Here is a 15,155-nt window from a genome sequence, read left to right as displayed (position 1 = left end):
TTCATTGATTCTGTTTACAAAATTTCAGCTGTGTCTCTGAGCTAAAGTGCAAGATATTTGTATTTAAAAGAAGAAATAGTTTCACCAAAGTGCGTGTAACAGACCAGAAGGACACCTGATTTAGTTGAGCTCCACTTAGTTCTTAGAGACTCGCTGAAAACAAAGTAGTTTTAAAAGACAGACCCAGGATTTCAGGTTGAGTGCAACAATGGTTCTGGAGAGTTCTCGCATGTATTCTTTCAGGATCAAAAGGTACAAATGCACTTCTGGCATTGTGCTAGGTTCTGACCATTGCGGGCCTTCCTAGGTGGTGCTAGTGGTAAAGAATCGCCTGTCAGTGTAGGAGGCACAAGAGACCTGGGTTTGATCCCTGGGTTGGGAAGATCCCCTGGAGGAGGGCATGACAACCCACTCTAGTATTCTTGCCTGGAAAATTCCAAGAACATTAGAGCCTGGTGGGCTGCAGTCCTTGGGATCACGTGTCAGACATGACTGAGCATACCAGCACCTAACCATTGCTACTCAAGCAATCCTATTTCTTGCACTTAGAACTAATTCATTTTTCCTTGCCCCCACATAGCAGGCAAACTCTGAACACTATCGATGAAGTCAGATTCCTGCCCACAGATATGCCAAACCTGTTCCTATACTTTACACTCTAAATACTGCATTAAAAAGTATAATTAAGATATTAGTATTCAATTTAAAAATATGCTTGTTTGGGGTAGTTTTGAAATTTTTTTCTCATGTGCAAGACTGTAGATTTTACTACTTTCCTCTTATTTCCTGGGGAGATTTCATGGAGAAGGGAGCACTTCAGCTTACATGAGAAAAGAGACTTGTCCATTCTAGGTTTGAAGGTCTTTATGGAAATAGATTATAGCCAAAATAAAATTTTTAATTTTAGCTTTTAGAAACTGAAATTTAACCTGAGCATGTACTTTTTTCTGACCTCATTAGGAAGAGCTATTCACATCAATGAAATTTGTTTTGTAAGTCTCCTTTATTTCAAAATAAACATGCCTTGCATCTTTTAACAAAGGGTAAAGGAAATATCTCAGGATAAGTATTTCCTTCCCCACCTCCCCTTTTCAGCTGGCTTTTGAAGGGCCCTGGCTGGAAATCCTGGTGACCTCTTAGACCACTTCTACCAAATTCTCTTCTTCCTGCCCAAACTCTCTGTGTTCTTTTGCACAAGCTCACTGGTGGTAAAATTTCAGTGATCATCTTCAGTTAACTGACTATATCGCCATCTCCAGCCCCTGCCCTGGCTTCCCTCCTTTAATTCCAGTCATGTGTTCCATGCATAAATATTCCTCTTGCCTGTCCTACTTCAGTTCATGATACCTGGAGGTTGTAGGATAAAATTTTCCTTGCTGGGGATGATTTTATTGCAAGGGACAGACAGCCTTTCCAATTAGCTTTTAAGCCAAAGGAGCCATTTGAGGAAAGATGCACAGTACCTGTCCGACCCACAGACAGGAAGCGCTTCTGGGTTTCATGAGGGAAACCGCACCCATTGAGTAAGGCAGACCGAGGCAGGTACTCCCTCTCCCCTCTGGGTTTAACATGTCTCCTCATTGCTTTTCTTTGTTTATCTGCCAATTTCTCATTCTCCTTTTCTGTCTCTGTGCTATTCTTATTTACATACTTTCACATGGCTCCTTCATAGTGTAACCGAGCAGGGCTCTCTAATGCCTTCCTGTAACAGACTTCCCCTTCTCCTTCCTTGTCTGTCCTCTATCAGCCTCTTATATGTAGAAAAAAATTTAGCTTTGTAGACTTTCCCTGAGTTCCCAAGAGTTAATTTAATCAGAGTGGTGACAGAATGCAGAAAGAAAGGAAAACAGTCAAGTAAGACAAAATAATAATAGTTTAGCCACCAAACAAAGTCAAGGACTTCTAGTTCCTCTTCAAGGACTATAGATAATATCCCGAGCCACGTCCTTTGAGCTATTTTACAGATACTGAAACCCCTATCAGGTGGAAGAAGTTAACTATATGCTGCCCGCAAGCACATAGATCCCAGACTGGTTGGAAATAGAAGGTTGATGATGCTGTCTCCTGATTACCTCAGCCCCCATCAATCAGAAGAACATGCATGAGGTGATCACACACTCCACAAAGCTCCTTCCTCATCCTGTCTTTCTCTGAAAGCTATCGAGGAGTTAGGATCTTTGGCACCCGAGCTGCTTGGACTTCTTGCTTGGCACCCTGCAGTAAATACTGCACTTCACCACAAGCTGGTGTCAGTGTTAACTTTACTGCATGCTGGTGAGAGGACCAGGCTTGGTTCAGTAACACACGGGTGCATGTCAGGTCGCTCGGTCATGTCCGACTTTGTGTGACCCTATGGACTGTAGCCCTCCAGGCTCCTCTGTCCACAGGGATTCTCCAGGCAAGAATACTGGAGTGGGTTATCATGCCCTCCTCCAAGGGATCTTCCCAACCCAGGAATCGAACCCATGTCTCTTATGTCTCCTGCATTGGCAGGTGGGTTCTTTACCACTAGTGCCACATGAGAAGCCTCTCAATAACACATAGATTCCCTCAAATGGCTCTTTCAAGCCTGAATTTATATCACCTAGTACCTGTGGCTGGAGAAGGCAACGGCACCCCACTCCAGTACTCTTGCCTAGAAAATCCCATGGATGGAGGAGCCTGGTAGGCTGCAGTCCATGGGGTCGCTAAGAGTCAGACATGACTGAGGGACTTCACTTTCATTTTTCACTTTTCACTTTCATGCATTGGAGAAGGAAATGGCAGCCCACTCCAGTGTTCTTGCCTGGAGAATCCCAGGGATGGGGGAGCCTGGTGGGCTGCCGTCTATGGGGTCACACAGAGTTGGACATGACTGAAGTGACTTAGCAGCAGCAGCAGCAGCAGTACCTGTGGCCATAATCTTCCCTGATTTCATTTCCAAATTTCTGGGTTTGGATGGCCCATGTGGCCTCATGAAGTCTTCAGTGTGCAGCCCAATTCTATCCATGCTTGGTCAAAAGAAGGATGGGTAATGCAATCTAAGTGTGATGTCCTATAAATAGCTAGGCTCTATTGCTGGGAAGGGACGTTTTAGACAGGCAAACATGAGCCACCCTTCTAATATCTATTAATACTATGTCATCAAAAGAACATTTTATGCTGTCCTTCCAAGGGACAATGTTTGCTGCAAGAGGCTCCATTTCTTTATTTCCAGTATGAACGTATCTTGCATGTTAACACATGTAGTGTGTGGCATAAAGATGGCACTGTCGTAGTCACCCAGGCTTCAGTATTTGATGCCACAGATGCTCTTCTTACCAAATCTAAGCAGTCACCAACTTTTGTCAGCTCTTTCTTCAAAATATGTCTTATTCCCTTTCTTTGCCCATTCCTCCCACTCCTAATCCCCTTTCTGAGATTTTTATCATCTGTCCCCATTTCTCCTATTATAGAAGCTTTTTAATTTTAATTATTCTCCCTACTTCCAATCTCTCTTCTTGCCAATTCATCATTCACATAGCTGACAAGTTGGTCATAAAACACTCTTTCAATCTTGTCATTCCCCTGCTCAAAGACTTCAGCGACTCTTCACAGCCTACCAGATGAAGTCCAAAGGGCTTATTCTGACAGTTTAAAACCTTGACCACTGAGCTCAACCTTTGCAGACAGCTCTAAGTATTCATGTCATTGGCTCCATACCCCAGCTCTACTCTGCTCTAAGCAGCCTTGAACTTCTTTGATTTGATGCTTTTGCTGAAACCAACCCTGCTGGCCTGGGATGCACTCTTTTCTCTCTCTTCTCTCAACCCCATCCATCATCCAAGTCATCGTGCAAGTTCCTTTTTCTCTGTGAAGCCTTCCAAATTCACTCCAGCCCAATTGATCTTTTATTCTTCTTAATTACTATATTTTCTCTCCATTCCATTCATTAAATAGTTCTCTACTTCTAAGAATATAGCTCTACTATTTTATGCAATTTATAAACTTCTCCATAGTTTTATTTCTTCAATTAGATTTTATATTTTATGGGGCAGAGACCACATCTTTCTCTTTTATTATTCCTCCTCCTGACACTGGTTACCATGCCTGACACATGGTAACAGCTTCTGAAACACTGACTGTTAGAACCGAATCTCTTAGGTCACTTTGTTGCAAAGAGAAATGCATATCCACCTGCTAAGACTTTGTTGATTTTCTGTTTTAATGAGTTCTTATTATAAATAAACCAAATTGGGGAGAGTGTAAATTTATAGGCTTCCAACATAGGAACTATTTCATTTCATATTAACACTGAAGTTATAGAGTTTTCAGGTTGCAGTATAGTATGTTAGGTGGCAATGTGGAGGGCAGATGTGTGAAGCTGTTGACTAACTCCTAATATCTTATTATCCATATATGGAAAAGGGGGTGAAGAGAACTGATTTCCAGGCACAGGAGAATGTCCCATGAATAATGAAGTAAGGCAAAAAGGGAAGGAGTATGTTAAAAATGTTAAACTGAAGTGACGTGTTTTCGAAAGAAATACAAATAATGTAAAAGAGAGTTAAGGAAACATAGATGACCTGAAGAGTAAACACTTGTTCTACAAGTTCCTAAAGGCTTAGGTCAGGGTTCTTCTTTTTTTTAAAATATAAATTTATTTATTTTAATTGGAGGCTAATTACAATATTGCGTTGGTTTTGCCATACATCAACATGAATCTGCCACAGGTGTACACGTGTTCTCCATCCTGAACCCCCCTCCCACCTCCCTCCCCATACCATCCCTCTGGGTCATCCCAGTGCACCAGCCCCAAGCATCCTGTATCCTGCATTGAACCTGGACTGGTGATTCATTTCATATATGATATTATACATGTTTCAATGCTATTCTCCCAAATCATCCCACCCTAACCCTCTCCCACAGAGTCCAAAAGACTGTTCTATATATCTGTATCTCTTTTGCTGTCTCGCATACTGGGTTATTGTTACCATCTTTCTAAATTCCATATATATGCGTTAGTATTGGCGTTTTTCTTTCTGGCTTACTTCACTCTGTGGAATAGCCTCCAGTTTCATCCACCTCATTAGAACTGATTCAAATGTATGTGACTGAATAACAGCAACAACAATTCTGACAATGCTAAGCTTGGTCATTCTTTGATTCATTCTACATTCTTCTGAGCGTCTACTATGTGACAGGCCCTGTCAGGACTCAGGATATAAATCATAGAATCATAGAACTTTGATCAGGAGGGACCATTTTCAGTGTTGAAAGTCTTCCCTTTACAATGATGATACGTGCAAAGTTGAAGCTCTGCAGTTACCACGGCTCTTAAGTAGTGGGTTTCTTCCTCCTGGACCTTCTTGAGCCTATGAATGCTTGGTAAGCCCTCAGAACAAGGCTTTGCCAACTATCTCTTTAAACCTTGCCTTTTCTGTTGAATTGTTGTGTAGTTGATCAATCATGTTTGACTCTTTACGACACCATAGACAGTAGCATACCAGGCTTCCCTGTTCTTCACCTTCTCCCAAAGTTTGCTAAAGCTCACGTCCATTGAGTCAGTGATACCATCCAACCATCTCATCCTCTGTGACCTCCTTCTCCTCTTGCCTTCAATCTCTCCCAGCATCAGAGTCTTTTCTAATGAGTCTGCTCTTTGCATCAGGTAGTCAAAATATTGGAGCTTCAGTTCAGCATCAGTCCTTTCATGAATATTCAGGATTGATTTCCTTTAGGACTGACTGGTTTGATCTCCTTGCAGTTCAAGGGACTCTCAAGAGTCTTCTCCAGCACTGAAATCCAAAAGCATCAATTCTTCACTGCTCAGTCTTCTTTGTGGTTCAACTCTCACATCCATATGTGATTGCTGGAAAAAAACATAGCTTTGACTGTATGGACCTTTGTTGGCAAAGTAATGTCTCTGCTTTCTAATATGCTGTCTAGCTTTGTCATAACTTTTCTTCCAAGGAGCAAGTGTATTTTAATTTCATGGCTGCTTTCACCATCCACAGTGATTTTGGGGCACAAGAAAACAAAGCTTTGACTGTTTCCATTGTTTTCATCTATATGCCATGAAGTGATGAGACCAGATGCCATGATCTTAGTTTTCTGAATGTTGAGTTTTAAGCCAGCTTCTTCACTCTCCTCTTTCACCTTCATCAAGAGGCTCTTTAGTTCCTCTTTACTTTCTGCCATAAGGGTGATGTCATCTGCATATTTGAGGTTATTGATATGTGTCAATAACCTATTCTGTTGAATATGCATCTTTAAAACTGGCACTTCTCAGAAAGCTCTCTCTTCACTGATACAGATTTCTTTACATCTTTGCTTTTTAATCATCATAGAATTATGTCCATAGTCAATTGTTACCAAAGCTTAACTTATAATAGAAAAATACGCTTGGCATAAAACGTCATGTAAGATGAAAGGTGCCACAGTATAGGAAGAAAGCAAAATTAACAAACACCAACCAACCAAATAAAAAATACACTTTTTCTACACTATTGTTTTACAATTGGGAAAAGAATGCCATTATTTCTCTAAAAGGGAAGTGATACTGTAAAAAGAGAAATACATAAATATTCAAATAATCATTTTTAATTGAGAATCAAATTTGATCACAGAGGGCCAAATGCTCGAATGATTGCAGCCTGAGAGGCCAAAACACAGCAAGTGACAATGTAAACAAGCTGAGAGAGCTCTCCACGAGGGAGCAAGTAGAGCTGGCTGGGCAGTTTCTTCTTGTCTGCCTATTGTGTTGAATTTTCTCTTTCTCCAAAATTAGATAATATTTTTCGATGGAAATACTATTTTTTCTGTTTTATTTACAGAGAAAAGTAACTTCTGATAAGTGAAAATATCAGGATCAGAAAACTGGTGAGATGGTAGTGTCTGCATGTGTGTGTGTGTGTGAATTTGACCCCAGGTTTTTCAAAATACAAAGATGGTGCCACTACCACTGGGAGCTGTACAAGAGAATTTACCTGGCAAATCACTTGGGTCCTATTTTCTGTTTCTGAAGCCATAGGCTTGTGATCTTCAGACCCATGAATTCTTCTAGCAGGGGATCAAATATGATAGCAGATGTTCAAATGTTTAGAAGAAGATGTTTGGATATAAAACTGGGCCTGATACGTTGTGGCAAAAATGTAACAGGTGCATCTGAATAAAGAAAAAAAAGAAGAAGGGTAAAGAAAAGGAAAGCATTTTTCACTTACAAAAAGAAATCCCTCAAAAATCTATTTAGGCCAAGGAGGATGATCAGCTTAGCTTGTATTCATTTAACTGATTATAGAAATTATAGCTTGGTTTTTATAGCATAAAGATGGTCAAGACAACTTGGCATGGAAATCATTGTTGCTAAAATTTCAGAAAAAAAATACAGTATTTGCTGCACTACATTTTATTATATATATATATATATATACATACACACACACACACACATGCACACACACACACACACTTGCACTTGGAAGGTGAACATTTTAAATGAGAAGTCAGTGGAGAAAGATTATTTGGCATCATTACAAGATTTGAAGAATCTAGTTCCTATTCTTCCTGCCAAAAAGTTTTTAAGACTGATTCCAGCTCATTCTCTCAGCCAAACACCTACATTTAAAAATGTTCAACATTTCAGAACAAATATGAAATTACTACCTTGATAATCTGGCACATTTAACTAAAACATCTTTATATTTCCTAAGTTGACATGACTCTAATAGCAAAATGTAATTTTTTTTTCTCTCTCTCTTGTTCACCTATCTTCTCCTCACAATTAGAAAAGGAAAGACTATCTTGATCAGATTCAGAATTGTTATAGAGAAGGCTCTGGACCACAACAAAGTGAGAAAAAGCCTAAAAATAAAGACATGGACACGAGAGAACTAGTTTTTCGACTCCTCCACTGATCCATATGGAGACTATCAAGAGCTTTGGTGCATTCATGGGTATTTAACCCTAAGACTAAAAGCAGGCAACATTCTAGTCTCCTTTTATAGCAATGGCTCCAGAGTTAATTAGTTAAGGTTAATAAATTAAGTAAAATATCTGGTAAAATAGCAAGTAATAGATTACCCCAAACCATTCTCATAATACTGTAATTTGTAGAGCTAAACGTCTTCTTATTCTTCAACTTCCAAGTATTTGGGTGCATTTTCCTCTTGTATAAAACAAAAGGCATACAAGCTTCCGTGATTGTGAAAGAAACAACTTGGGGGTGTTAAGAGTACATTTGCCAACTTTCCCAATTGAGTTTTTAAAAAGATGACTTAGAAATCTTAGAACATCCCCATTCTCTTTACTCTACCAGACAGTGTGCCAATAATTTCTTGGTTGATCATCCTAAAGATGTAATAATGCGTTTCATTTTCAGGCCTAATTAGTCCCCCCTCTGCTTTGTATGCTATGCTGGTTAACCTTTCACTCTTCCTTTCTATGACTGATCTGAGAACTGTTTGCTTTTACATAAAACATCACTTAATATTAATACATTTGTTTTGTCTATAGGTTACATGTACTAAAAAGTATACAACACTGCTAGTCTATGTTGCCAGAGGCTTACATTTCTTATCTCCAAACAAAATTTTACTAAGGAAACTCACTGAGTATATATCTAAACACCATATAGTCTGAATTCAAGAGGTAAAGAAGTAGGCTGACATATTTTTTTTACTTAAATTCAGATTTAAATAAAAGTTTCCTCTAATTTTTAGTAATAATTTTGATGAGATATAATTGAAATGTCATATAATTTACCTTTTAAAGTATGCAATTTAGGGTTTTTTAGGGTATTCACAGTTGCATGACTTTTTGTTGTTGTTCAGTTGCTAAGTCAGTTCCAACTCTTTGCAACCCCATGAACTGCCTTCTCCCGGAGTTTGCTCAGACTCATGTCCATTGAGTTGATGATGCGATCCAACCATCTTATCTTCTGTCACCCCCTTCTCTTCCTGTCCTCAATCATTCCCAGCATCAGGGTCTTCTCCACTGAGTCAGCTTTTCGCTTTAGGTGACCAAAGTATTGGAGCTTCAGCTTCGGCATCAGTCCTTTGAATGAATATGCAGGGTTAATTTCCTTTAGGATTGACTGGTTTGATCTCCTTGCAGTCCAAGATAGTCTCAAGAGTCTTCTCCATCACCATAATTTAAAAGCATCAATTCTTCAGAATAGTGCACAATTATAACCACTATCTAATTCCAGAACATTGTAATTACACCAAGAAAAACCTTGGGCTTCCCTGGAATCTCATCTGGTAAAGAATCTGCCTGCAATGCAGGAGACCCCAGTTCAATTCCTGGGTTGGCAAGATCCTCTGGAGACGAGATAGGTTACCTACTCCAGTATTTTTGGGCTTCCCTTGTGGTTCAGTTGGTAAAGAATTTACCTGCAATGCGGGAGACCTGGATTCTATCCCTGGGTTGGGAAGATCCCCTGGGGGAGGGCATAGCAACCCATTCCAGTATTCTTGCCTGGAGAATCCCCATGGATACAGGAGCCTGGCAGGGTACAGTCCATGGGGTCACAAAGAGTTGGACATGATGGAGCAACTAAGCACAGCACAAGAAGAAACCCCACACCCACAGTACCCACTCTCAATCCTTCTCTCTCCTGAGTGTTGACAATCACTAATCTACTTTCTGTCTCTATGGATGTGCTCACTCTGGACATTTTATATAAATAGAATCAGAGACCTTGTAGTCTTTTGTGTTTCTTTCACCTAGCATAATTTCAAGTTTCATCCATGCTGTAGCATTTATCAGTATTTCATTTCTTTTTATGGTGAATATTATTTCATGGAATGGATAGACCACATCTTCTTTATTCATTCGCCAGTTGATGGACACTTGGCTATTTCTACTTTTTGGTTAGTGTAAATATGATACTTTTAACATTTGCATACAGGTTTTTTTTTTTTTTTGTGGACATAGGTTTTCAGTTCTTTTGGATATAGCCTTAAGGGTAGATTTTCTTGATCATATGGTAGCTTTATGTTTAACAATTTGAGGAATTGCAAACTGATTTCCAAAGTGAATGTACTATTCTACAACCCCACCAGCAGTAAGTGAGTTTTCAAATTTCTCTCTGTTTTAGCCAATACTTGTTACTGTTTATTTATATTGTTTGTACCTATAGTGGAGCAGCCCTATATTCTATTTACTAGATATTTCATAAAGAAGTTCTGCTTTTACCCTTTCCTATTCCCATGACTCTAGTCTGTTTCAACTTCGTCTCTTCCTTGAATAAATACAGCCATCTCTTATTTGCTTCCATTGCATCCTTCCTTTCTATACAGTTACAATGATCTTTCTCCATCTACTACTGGTGAAGAGTGGGGAAATAGCTCCAGAAAGAATGAAGAAGCTGAGCCAAAGCAGAAACAACACCCAGTTGTGGGTGTGTCTGGTGGTGACAGTAAAGTCCAATGCTGTAAAGAATAATATTGCATAAGAACCTGTAGTGTTAGGTCCATGAATCAAGGTAAATTGGAAGTGGGCAAATAGGAGATAGCAAAGGTGAACATTGACATTTTAGGAATCAGCGAACTACAGTGGGCCAGAATAGGTGAATTTAACTCAGATGACCATTATGTACACTACTGTGGGCAAGAATCCCTTAGAAGAAATGGAGTAGCCTCATAGTCAACAAAAGAGTCCAAAATGCAGTACTTGGGTGCAATCTCAAAAATGATACAATAATCTCTGTTTGTCTCCAAGGGAAAACATTCATTATCACAATAATCCAAGCCTATGCCCCAACCACTAAACCAAAGAAGCTGAAATTGAACATTCCATGAAGACCTACAAGACCTTCTAGAACTAACACCAAGAAAAGATGTCCTTTTCATCACAGGGGACCTGGAATGCAAAAGTAGGAAGTCAAGAGCTACCTGGAGTAACAGGCAAGTTTGGCCTTGGAGTACAAAATGAAGCAGGTCAAAGGCTAACAGTTTTACCAAGATAACACACTGGTCATAGCAAACCCCCTCTCCCAACAACATAAGAGAAGGCTCTACACATAGACATCACCAAATGGTCAATACCAAAATCAGACTGACTATATTCTTTGCAGTCAAAGATGGAGAAGCTCCACACAGTCAGCAAAAACAAGACTGGGAGTTGACTGTGGCTCAGTCAGCTGAGCCACAGTTCATAAGGATCATGAACTCCTTATTGCCAAATTCAGACTTAAATTGATGAAAGGAGGGAAAACCACTAGACCATTCAGGTATGACCTAAATCAATCCCTTATGATTATACAGCGGAAGTAACAAACAGATTCAAGGGATTAGATCTGATAGAGTTCCTGAAGAACTATGGATGGGAATTTGTAACATTGTACAGGAGGTGGTGATTAAAATTAAGAAAACCTTCCTATGTGAATGATGCAAAGAAATATAAGAAAACAATAGAATGGGAAAGACTAGAGATCTCCTGAAGAAAATTAGCAACACCAAGGGAATATTTCATGCAAAGATGAGCACAATAAAGGACAGAAATGGTATGGACCTAACAGAAACAGGAGATATTAAGAAGAGGTGGCAAGAATACACAGAACTATACAAAAAAGATCTTCGTGACCCAGATAACCACAATGGTGTGATCACTTACCTAGAGCCAGACATCCTGGAATGGGAAGTCAAGTGGGCCTTAGGAAGCATCCCTATGAACAAAGCTAGGGGAGGTGATGGAATTCCAGTTGAGCTATTTCAAATCCTAAAAGGTGATGCTGTGAAAGTGCTGCATTCAATATGCCAGCAAATTTGGAAACTCAGCAGTGGTCATAGGACAGGAAAAGGTCAGTTTTCATTCCAACCCCAAAGAAGGGCAATGTCAAAGAATGTTCAAGCTACTGCACACTCGTACTCATTTCAGATGCTAGCAAAGTAATGCTCAAAATTCTCTAAGCAAGGCTTCAATAATAGGTGAACTGAGAACTTCCAGATGTTCAAGCTGAATTTAGAAAAGGCAGAAGAATCTGAGATCAAATTGCCAACATCCGTTGGATCATAGAAAAAGCAAGAGAATTCCAGCAGAACATCTACTTTTGCTTCACTGGCTATGCTAAAACCCTTGACTCTGTGGATTACAATAAATTGTGAAAAATTCTTAAAGAGATGGGAATACTAGACCACCTTACCTGCCTCCTATGAAATCTGTATGCAGGTCAGGAAATGACAATTAGAACTGGATCTAGAACAACAGAATATTTCCAAATTGGGAAAGGAGTACATCAGGACTGTATATTGTCATGATGCTTATTTAACTCATATGCAGAGTACATCATGCGAAACGCTGGGCTAGATAAAGCACAAGCTGGAATCACGATTGCTGGGAGAAATATCAATAACCTCAGATATGCAGATGACACTACCCTTATGGGAGAAAGTGAAGAGGAACTAAAAAGCCTCTTGATGAAAGTGAAAGAGGAGAGTGAAGAAGCTGGCTTAAAACTCAACATTCAAAACACTAAGATCATGGCATCTAATTCTATCACTTCATGGCAAATAGATGGGGAAACAATGGAAACAGTGACAGACTTTATTTTCTTGGGCTCCAAAATCACTGCAGATGATGACTGCAGCCATGAAATTAAAAGACGCTGTTTGGAAGAAAAGCTATGACAAACCTAGACAGCATATTAAAAAGCAGAGACATTACTTTGCCAACCAAGGTCCATACAGTCAAACTTATGGTTTTTCTACTTATCAGGTATGGATGTGAAAGTTGGACCATAAAGAAGGCTAAGTGCTGAAAAATTGATGCCTTTGAACTGTGGTGTTGGAGAAGACTCTTGAGAGTCCCTTAAACTGCAAGATCAAATCAGTCAATCCTGAAGGAAATCAGTCCTGAATATTTATTGGAAGGACTGATGCTAAAGCTGAAACTCAAATACTTTGGCCACCTGATGCAAAGAGCTGGTTCATTAGAAAAGACCCTGATGCTGGGAAAGATTGAAGGCAGGAGGAAAAGGGGACGACAGAGGATGAGATGGTTGGATGGCATCATCGACTCAATGGACATGAGTTTGAGCAAGCTCTAGGAGATGGTGAAGGACAGGGAAGCCTGGCATGCTGCAGTACAGGGGTCACAAAGAGTTGAACACGACTGAGCAACTGAAAAATAATGACAGTTATCTCTAAAAATATGTGAAGTAAATGAAAACATTTTTTCAAAAGCCACACTTGCTAGAATTTTCGCTGTGGATAACCTGCATCTGCAAAAAAATAAATAAAAACAACAACAACAGTTAAAGCTAAATTTTTTTCAGCTCCTTTGAGTTTGGATTTATATTTCTTTTCAATACATATCTGTGTTTTGTTTTAAAGTTGGTGAAGAAGATCATGCTTCTTTTGGGGTTTTACTGCAAGACATTTAGATTAAAACAGCAGTAAAGTCAAGCAGCTCTCAGATGTAATAGTAGCTTATTTTATTGAGTGCGTACTGTGTACCAAGAAGTTTTCTCAGTACTTTCCACGTGCTAACTCATCTATTTCTGATAACAAAATTTCTGATGAGGTGAACATGGTTATTATTGAACTCATTTTCACCTTATGCAATAGAGTCACCAAAAAGTTAAGTAACTTACCCATGGTCCCATAGTTGATATAGCCTAGGTTCTAACCAAGGAGTCTAGTTCCCAAGCTCACAAGTGTAGCCACTAAGGTATATTGTCTTTATTTTTTGCTTACAATCTGAAATGTATGAGATTTAAAATAAAAAGTTTTAAATACTAGAAAAGCCATATTCTAGTATTCAGTGTGGTTTAGGGTAGTTTAACACTGTTCATGCTTTAATTCTTATACAATATTATTATATAATACAATAAGAAGGTTGTATATTAAAAAAATCTCTCTTTTTACCACCCAGAAATTTCCAAAATCAATTTTGCCACCAAGGTCCTACTGTATAGCTCAAGGGTGGTGGTAGTGGTTTAGTTGCTAAGTCGTGTTTGAGTCTTGCAACTCTATGGACTATAGCCCACTAGGTTCCTCTGTTCATGGAATTTTCCAGGCAAGAACACTGGAGTGGGTTGCTATTTCCTTCTCCAATAACACAGGGAACTACATTTGGTATTCTGTGATAAACCATAATGGAAAAGAACATGAAAAAGAGTGTATATGTATGTATAACTGAGTTACTCTGCTCAAACTGACAAGAAATTAACACAGCATTGTAAATCAATATTACTTGAATAAAACTTTAAAAAACAGTAACTTAAAAATGTTATTGAATTACTTAAAGGACAACGTGTAAAAGACATCCTTAGAAAAAGACATTTCCTGAAATTTTCATGAAAGTTGATGTCCTATTATCATATTGCCTGCCTGCCCGTTTATGTGCTACCCACTCCCCCACCTCTTTTTAACCATCTAACAGAGCATTTTGTGTTTCTGAACATTTACATTCAATTTGTTAAATGTCACCAAGAAAAAATAAAATGGAGAGGACATCAGTTAATAATGTACTCTTACTTTCTGTCATCCCGTGATTCCACGTCTTGCCATGGTGACCTAATTTGCCATGACAGGAACATGGTTCTGGTTTCAGAACATTCCAACTGTAGCAATCACTAAACCTTACTGGGAATTTTTGCCCCCTTAGCAAATTGAATCAGATTGCTTTTCTCAGGACTCTTTCAGATGGATATCTGTGACAAGCGGGGAGAGGATGATGGAGAATTGAAGAGTAACTGTTTTATATTATAAATATACTGAAACATAATGTAAATATGTATTATTACAGAGTGGCTGATTTTTACTGTTTAAGTAGACTTGAGGAGAAAATATTCCAAAGAATATTTTATTAATGCTTTCTAGTTGTGTGAACAAATCCCTCAGTCTCCCAACTCTAAAATGAGGATAATACTAATGACAATAACTTCTATATATAACCATCAGTTCAGTTCAGTCGCTCAGTCGTGTCTAACTCTTTGCGACCCCATGAATTGCAGCACGCCAGGCCTCCCTGTCCATCACCAACTCCCGGAGTTCACCCAGACTCACGTCCATCGAGTCAGTGATGCCATCCAGCCATCTCATCCTCTGTCGTCCCCTTCTCCTCCTGCCCCCAATCCCTCCCAGCATCAGAGTCTTTTTTATATTTATATTATTATATTTATATTATTATAACCATAATAATACCTATATTTCAGGATTGATCAATTAGATAAGAATTCACTCTAAGTAACA

This window comes from Bos indicus, chromosome 12 (genome assembly GCF_029378745.1).
Source record: "Bos indicus isolate NIAB-ARS_2022 breed Sahiwal x Tharparkar chromosome 12, NIAB-ARS_B.indTharparkar_mat_pri_1.0, whole genome shotgun sequence".
NCBI lineage: Eukaryota > Metazoa > Chordata > Mammalia > Artiodactyla > Bovidae > Bos > Bos indicus.
This window is presented reverse-complemented; position numbering follows the sequence as displayed.